This window comes from Rutidosis leptorrhynchoides, chromosome 9 (assembly GCF_046630445.1).
Source record: "Rutidosis leptorrhynchoides isolate AG116_Rl617_1_P2 chromosome 9, CSIRO_AGI_Rlap_v1, whole genome shotgun sequence".
NCBI classification, from domain to species: Eukaryota; Viridiplantae; Streptophyta; class Magnoliopsida; order Asterales; family Asteraceae; genus Rutidosis; species Rutidosis leptorrhynchoides.
This window is the reverse complement of record NC_092341.1, coordinates 3,165,313-3,172,695: the sequence shown is the minus strand read 5'-3', so window position 1 is coordinate 3,172,695 and position 7,383 is coordinate 3,165,313. Positions and strand designations below refer to the sequence as shown.

The following is a 7,383-nucleotide window of genomic DNA, read 5'->3' as shown; positions in this document are numbered from 1 at the left end:
TGCAAAGTTATTTTTGGTAATAACAACGCCAAAGAAGCTAACACAGATACGTGTTAAACATTTACTCAGGTTCCGAAAGTTTTTTAGGTGCATAACTATATGCATAAATCTTTTCTTCCATAGATGAAGTGCGGTTGGTTCATCCTCTCGATTGAGGTGTTTTCAAGAATCATGAAAGATTTGAACGCAGATTGTAATCGTCAAGATACAAATGAGGTTTAAGATGAAATCAAGTGGCAAACTTGAAAAATTGTTTAGTTTCATATGTTATAATCAATATTTTAATTCATTTTAATTGTCCAATGTTGGTAGTACACGGTTAACAGTCCATAGTTAGTAACTCAATAATTCATATATAGTTTAATATATAATATTCGAATTAATTAATACGTGTCGTGACCCATTATATACATGTCTCAGACTCGATCACAACTCAAAGTATATATATTATTTTAGAATCAACCTCAACCATGTATAGCTAACTCAAGCATTACTGCATATAGAGTGTCTATGGTTATTCCAAATAATATATATCGATGCATCGATATGATATGTCAAAACCTTGTATACGTGTCCCGATATTTAAAGTGCATAAAATAAATAACAGAAATTAAATAACGATAAATAAAATTGCAAGAATTAAAATTACGATAAATAAATGTAATAAGGAATTAACAGTTAGCTAGGAACAGTTAGCTAGGATTTTGTTAGCGTGGATTCTTAACAAAATTTCTCATAGTTAATTTGTTTGTTTCTAACAAATTTTATTTTGTCCAGTGTTTTCTTCATTATGCCACTTGTTGGATTCTGATAAGTCAAAATCCAAATATGAAATTGAATGAAAATGATTATTCTGTGGTGAACGGATTAGTATATCTGTGGGTGTAAGTAGGATAGTAAATGATCGTTGAATCAAATTCGAAGAATATACATTGTAACTTATTAATATGAAATCTAAATATTCCTCGGGTATTACCTACCCGTTAAAATATTTTCACCATTAACAGTTTGTACAAAATAATTTTTAATTACAATCTTTATGAAAACTTATATACATATATATTTTCTTCAGATGTAATCATGGATTTAATGAGTTAATATGATATTAATCTCATTTGCTTTTCAGTTTGAGCTAGAATAAATAATCTCTAAGACTTTAGAGATTACATAATCCCCATGAAGAACGAAGATAATTGATGTAGAACGATACATAGAACGGTGATTATACTCGAGGTACAGAATGAGATGTTGAGGCATGGATTGTTGATGGTAGTGGTGCTGTTATTGATGGTACTGTTGGTGCCGTTGATATTGCTGAAGCTGGTAATTTTTGCACCATATTCTCCAAATTGATTACTCGAACGCGAAGTTCGTTGACTTCTTCTATTATTCCGGGATGATTTTCGATCGGAATGAGCGGATGAATAAGTTTTAGAATTTTAGATAGAATATAATAGTGACGAGATATCCTGAAAATAAGGGTGAAAATGGTGTTTCGGGCTGATTCGCCGGTAAGTGTTTCAGGTTCTTCGCTAAGAGGGGAATTTGGTTGGTGGAAAGGAATTGCCTTCTTCTCGTTTCCGTTGATTAAGCCGACTATGAACTCATCAGATGAATTGGGGATGGATGATTGGTTGGTCCATTCCGGTCATACTGCTTTCGAAGCTTGAGTGGGACTCCATGTCGGAATCTGAGGGACTTGAACTAGTGGCGAGTTCCATTTCGTACGATTGAGTAAAGAATTTTTCGATAAGAAATGATTTCTGGCTATCGGATGGTATTCTATAGAATATCTATATATATAGAACAAAAGATTCCATAGATTATGGAGGAATTTACGGAATATGTCAGGAAAAGTTTACAGTAACAGATACGCTAAGATAAGAATTAGCAGATACGCTGAGATATGAATTTTGTCTATACACTATTCATACAGTCAATGCAGTAAGATGTGTCTAGACTAAGAATGATAAGCAGGTAATTTTCAACACGAAATGATAAGCAAAACTTTTGACATGCAGACACGGTCGAAGTCCAGACTCACTAATGCATCTTAACAACTATCAGTTAGACACACTAATGCAAGACCTGGTTCGCTAAGACCACCGCTCTGATACCAACTTTAATGACCCGTCCTAATCCATCTGGACGAATACATTACATTTGGTTACAGCGCGAGGTATTTGACCTCTAAATGATACATTTTACAAACATTGCATTCGTTTTTAAAAAGACAAACTTTCATTACATCAACAGTTGACGGCATGCATACCATTTCATATTATATCCAACTATAATTGACTTAATAATAATCTTGTTGAACGCAACGACTCGAATACAACGTCTTTTGAAATATGTCATGAAACAGCGAAAGATTCCTTTAATACCTGGGAATAAACATGTTTTCAAGTGTCAACCAAAAGGTTGGTGAGTTCATTAGTTTATCATAAATATTCATTTCCATCAATTTTTAATAGACCACAAGATTTTCATTTCCATTTCTCATAAATATAAGTCCCATACATAGAGACAAAAATCATTCATATGGATTGAACACCTGATAATCCACATTTACAAGATGCATATAGAATATCCCCATCATTCCGGAACTCCCTTCGGACATGATAAATTTCGAAGTACTAAAGCATCCGCAACAACGGATGGAGTTTGTTAGGCCCAATAGATCTATCTTTAGGATTCGCGTCAATTAGTAAACTGGTTTACTAATTCTTAGATTACCAGGCTAAAAGGGGAATATTCGGCTTCGATCCATTCAACCATATAATGTAGTTTTGATTACTTGTGTCTATTTCGTAAAACATTTATAAAAGCGCATGTATTCTCAGTCTCAAAAATATATATTGCAAAAACATTTAAAAAGAGAGTAATGAAACTCACAATACAATATTTTGTAGTAAAAATATTCATACGACGGAACTGAACAATGCAAGGTTGGCCTCGGATTCAAGAACCTATATCATTTATATATATATTAAAACATATATTTGCAATCGAACAAATATACATATTATTATTATTGATATGGCTTTTATTTTAATAACTTATATTTTTCATTATTTAACTAAATATATCCATTTTTATGCATAAAAATATAAATGTAGTTAAGATATATATATATATATATATATATATATATATATATATATATATATATATATATATATATATATATATATTAAATCCCTCTTTCTTATTAAAAAGAAAAGCCAAAATAAGTAATATTGTTTTCAATAAAGAAATCTTGACCATTCATTTAATCAAATAAATTAATTGCAACCGTTAGATCATAATATGAAATAAATATTACCTAATACAAATTTCATTTTAATTACACATTACCACAATACCCCTATTTAATTAGCCAATTATTTTGGGAAACAAGTTTTTCTAAAAAACTTCAAACAATACAGGAAATAATTATGGGTATATGGTTTTTAAATTTGAAATTGAACAATCAATATCCCTCAATTACGTTACAATTGAGTCAAACCCCTTAAATATCTTACTTTCGCGACTTTTTTTGAAGTTCCTCATTCTAGCGGATTTTCTCACAGATTTCGAATTTCCATTCTTCTTCTGCACCACATTCATGAAGGATAATCTTTATCCTTTTCATCGTTCGCGATATTGGCAAAAATAAGGGTTTTGATTGTTGATCTGATTTCGTTGGTTGCGTTAGTGCAAAAATTTAGTGTTGGCGATTCAATCAGGAAACAGACATCAACATCGATCTATTCGATCTATCCTTTTGGGACAATTGAATCTGAGGAAGATGTTAATAAAAGGTATGATTACATCGTTTTTAGCTTGCCAGTCATAAACACTCATTCATATGTTTCTAAATTTTGGGTATTTAATTGTGATTTATAACGATTTCATTTATTAAGATTTTTCATTCTTCTGAAGTTGTTTTTTTTCATCAACCATCGATATTTTATTACTAGGTGATGAGGTATTCAAACGGATAAGGGAATCATTCAACCGGAAAAAAAATTAGCAACTCTACGACGGTTTATCATTGATTGATCGAACATTTGATTTAATCAGGTAAGAATTGCCCCTAAAGATTGTTTGCTAAATCATTTCTCCGCAAATCTTACATGCAACAACGATAGGAAAACCTTCTTAATAACTCCGTCGATTGTATGTATTATATAAAATTCCTGATATTTTTCTAATTTTTTATTTATTTCCCTTGGCAGCAACTTTGTTTTAATGTATGAGTTATTATTATATGATAAATGGTGCTTTATTTAAATCATATGGTAACAGGTAAATTATAGATATACCAGTTTCGCATAACTATAATCAAATCTGGTTGTATAGTTGTGATTTAATTTTGGTTATATCAAACTTGTACACATTCGGATTCAAGCCAAAGTAAGTGGTAGTGGTAGTTTTGTTAGGCGATTTTTTTTCCTTTCATGGATATGCTAACACACTGTTTTGGTTCATTTGATGGACTACTAATAAGATTAGACTTATTACATTGAATTGTCTTTCACAACCTTGTCTAAAACTCTCTTGAATAATTTATATTTGTAACAGTCTACCTCATATGTTTTTCCTTCTTTAAAAGGTTTTAATAGCTCATTTATGAATGCTTGGTTTGGTTAATTATTAATTATAGGAATTATTTGACACTTCTGGATCATATTGTGTTAATGGAGATCGATTAAAGTGTTTAGGTGATTATGATTGTATAGTCACAGGTCATCATACTACATGTTCTAAGGTACGTCATTCACTCATAATACGTTCTAACTAAGTGATTCACTCCTAGAGCTACATTCTTAACTGTGACTGTAGCTTCTTTTTGGGCAGTAATTCTGCCCGTTTATTATTAAAGATCAGTTCCATATCCATCGGGAATAGTGAGGTTTTTCAGTATTTTAGGAGGGAATGAGGCAGGACTCATTTTATAATTATCCTATAGAAATTTACTTATACCCAACATTCTAGATGTCTTCCTATTTTGGGATGCTTTCAAACCCGTTTGACCCATCTATTTAAGTTGTTTATGTAATCAGCACAGTTGACCCATTCATAAGTTAACGGGTTAAAATCGACATGTTTGTCATTATGTTAAACCCTTCTTATTTTACTGACCTTAATTAGTCAAAATTTTATGTATATTATTATGTCTGAATTTATTGCCTTTGTTCTTAGGTATACATTGTTTTGGGTATTTTTGCTAATAGAAGTCCTAACACCATTCATTACTCTCATAAAAGTCGATTTCTTTTACTCGATGTCGAAACCGTTTGTGCAGATGAAGAGTTTTAGAATTGTTTTAAGGATTCAAGAAAGAATTGGTAAGTTCTATTGATTGTAAGGATTCAAGAAAGAATTCATAATTTTTATTGAATGTAAGTTCTATTAAATTCGTTTTCTTAAGTTGATATTTGCAGGTTAAGAATCAGAATGGTAACGGTGCATTCTCGAGATTTTTTTAATGGAAAGGAAAGGAAATAGACGGATTAAAAAATAATAGTGATTCTCGAGTTTTAATTAGAAAGGATAGTACAATAATAATTGTTAACAACACTCTCCGCCCATATTTGAACGGATTGAAAGGGTAGGAAAACACTATCATCCGGTTTCTTTTCCATCGCCTAATAAATACAGGGCCGGCCCGGAGGGGGTACAAGGTGTACATTCGCCCCGGGCTCAATAATTTTAGGGGCTCAATATTATTTATTGGTCACAAAAATTACCAAGCCCAACTGCCCAAGACTTTTAAAAGTGTAGATAAGTTAAGCCCAAATGAATAAATTTAGTTTTTGTTCTTTATTTATCATGGCCCAAGTTATTAATTTATAGTGTATTCTTGTTTGATTCCTCACCAATGTGGGATAAAACACATTAACTTATCACTTATCAAGTGGACAACAGATAAAGAGAGGCTGTGATAGAGCATTGAAGATCAATATCAAGGAGTATAAATTATGTTGTATGTGTATAGTTGGTGTGTTTCATTTATTGAATAAAGTAACATTAATAATATTTAAAATATCTTTAACGATTGATATATTTGTCCTTTTTTTAATTAGCTTATATTATTCATTAGGATCTAAGGGCCCTTTTTTTCGTTTCGTCCAGGGCACTCAAATTCTCGGGACCGGCCCTGACTCTTAGTTTACTCTTAGGGTTTATATACCCTTTCTTTTTCTGAGTATATACAAATTCAGTTGACTTTTCTTATGGCTATGAATGAATTGTATTTGTAGCAATGGTTTTAGATGTCCGATATAACTTTACTTCCTATTTTTTGGCATGTAAGGTTTAGTTATATTTCTGAACTTATTTTAAAATATTTTATGGTGTACCATATCAGAATGTCATACAATACTTAATTCAGAACGGAATAGTGTTTATGTACCCTTATTCACACTTCTGGATCTTGCCAAAAGAGTTATATTGCATTATCTTTAGAGCAAATGGATTCATATGTGATTTTCAATTTAATGTGATACGGGTACAACACTGATTTTACTAATTTATTTTTGTTATATATATATTTTATACTAGGGAACGAGCTCGCAAAAAGAAAGAAGAGGAAGAAAAGATAATGGAAAGAGAAAGGGAGAAGGTAATCAATATTTAATTTAAAATATATTTGCTGAATTTGTTGTTTTCATGTCAAATTTTACTTCTGGTTCTTATATTGATTTTCTAGATGCATTCTTCATATTATCTTCCAGTTTGATCTTGTGGATGGTTTCAGTATATAAGTCTCATATATTCTATTCGGCTCCAGTTAGTTATTCTCCAACATAAATGTCGTTTATAACATATGCTATGATGCATATTCATTCTATGCATTTTGTTTGATCGATGCAATTAGAATTAAGCAATCCCCTAGAGTTGGCTGGCTGAGTGTCTCATGTATGTCATCTGGTTGTATGTGTATACTTTTACAGGCAGATAAATTATACATTGATATCTTGAAGAAGATGCTCGATTTACTAAAGATAAGACAAAGATCTTTGGCATTGCTTACACTTCACAACTACCAAAAGCGATTAAGTTCCTTTAATCACCAATGAGATTCTATACTTATATAAATAATTTTTTTTTCTCTTCAGAATTTTTATTTATATTATCGTTACGTATACGTAAACTCAACAACCTTTTGTTTTTATGTGAGCATCCTTTCATGTTATTTCATGTACACCATTTGAATCTACAAACAGTTTTTTTTATTGTGATAATTTATTAATCATTTTTTAAATAAACCCGCGAATTCGCGGGTCTTTGACTAGTATATTTTTATATGAAAATCATTTGTTTGTGAATTTAATGATAATACTAATATTGGTAATAATAATGATTAAAGTGATAATAGTGATATTAATAAAA

The 7,383-nt window shown here is 30.9% G+C and overlaps 1 long non-coding RNA gene across 5 annotated transcripts; it reads left to right on the top strand.

The window, feature by feature from the left end:
* The first annotated feature begins 3,568 nt into the window (after nucleotides 1-3,568).
* On the top strand, nucleotides 3,569-7,178 carry LOC139866829 (uncharacterized). Of its 5 annotated transcripts, XR_011765641.1 has the most exons (6): nucleotides 3,569-3,806; nucleotides 3,966-4,068; nucleotides 4,652-4,756; nucleotides 5,294-5,336; nucleotides 5,433-6,613; nucleotides 6,945-7,178. It is a non-coding gene; the product is annotated as an uncharacterized lncRNA (long non-coding RNA). The 5 variants fall into 5 exon arrangements; XR_011765640.1 differs by having other exon boundaries at nucleotides 5,294-6,613; XR_011765639.1 differs by having other exon boundaries at nucleotides 4,652-5,336.
* Nucleotides 7,179-7,383: the final 205 nt, after the last annotated feature.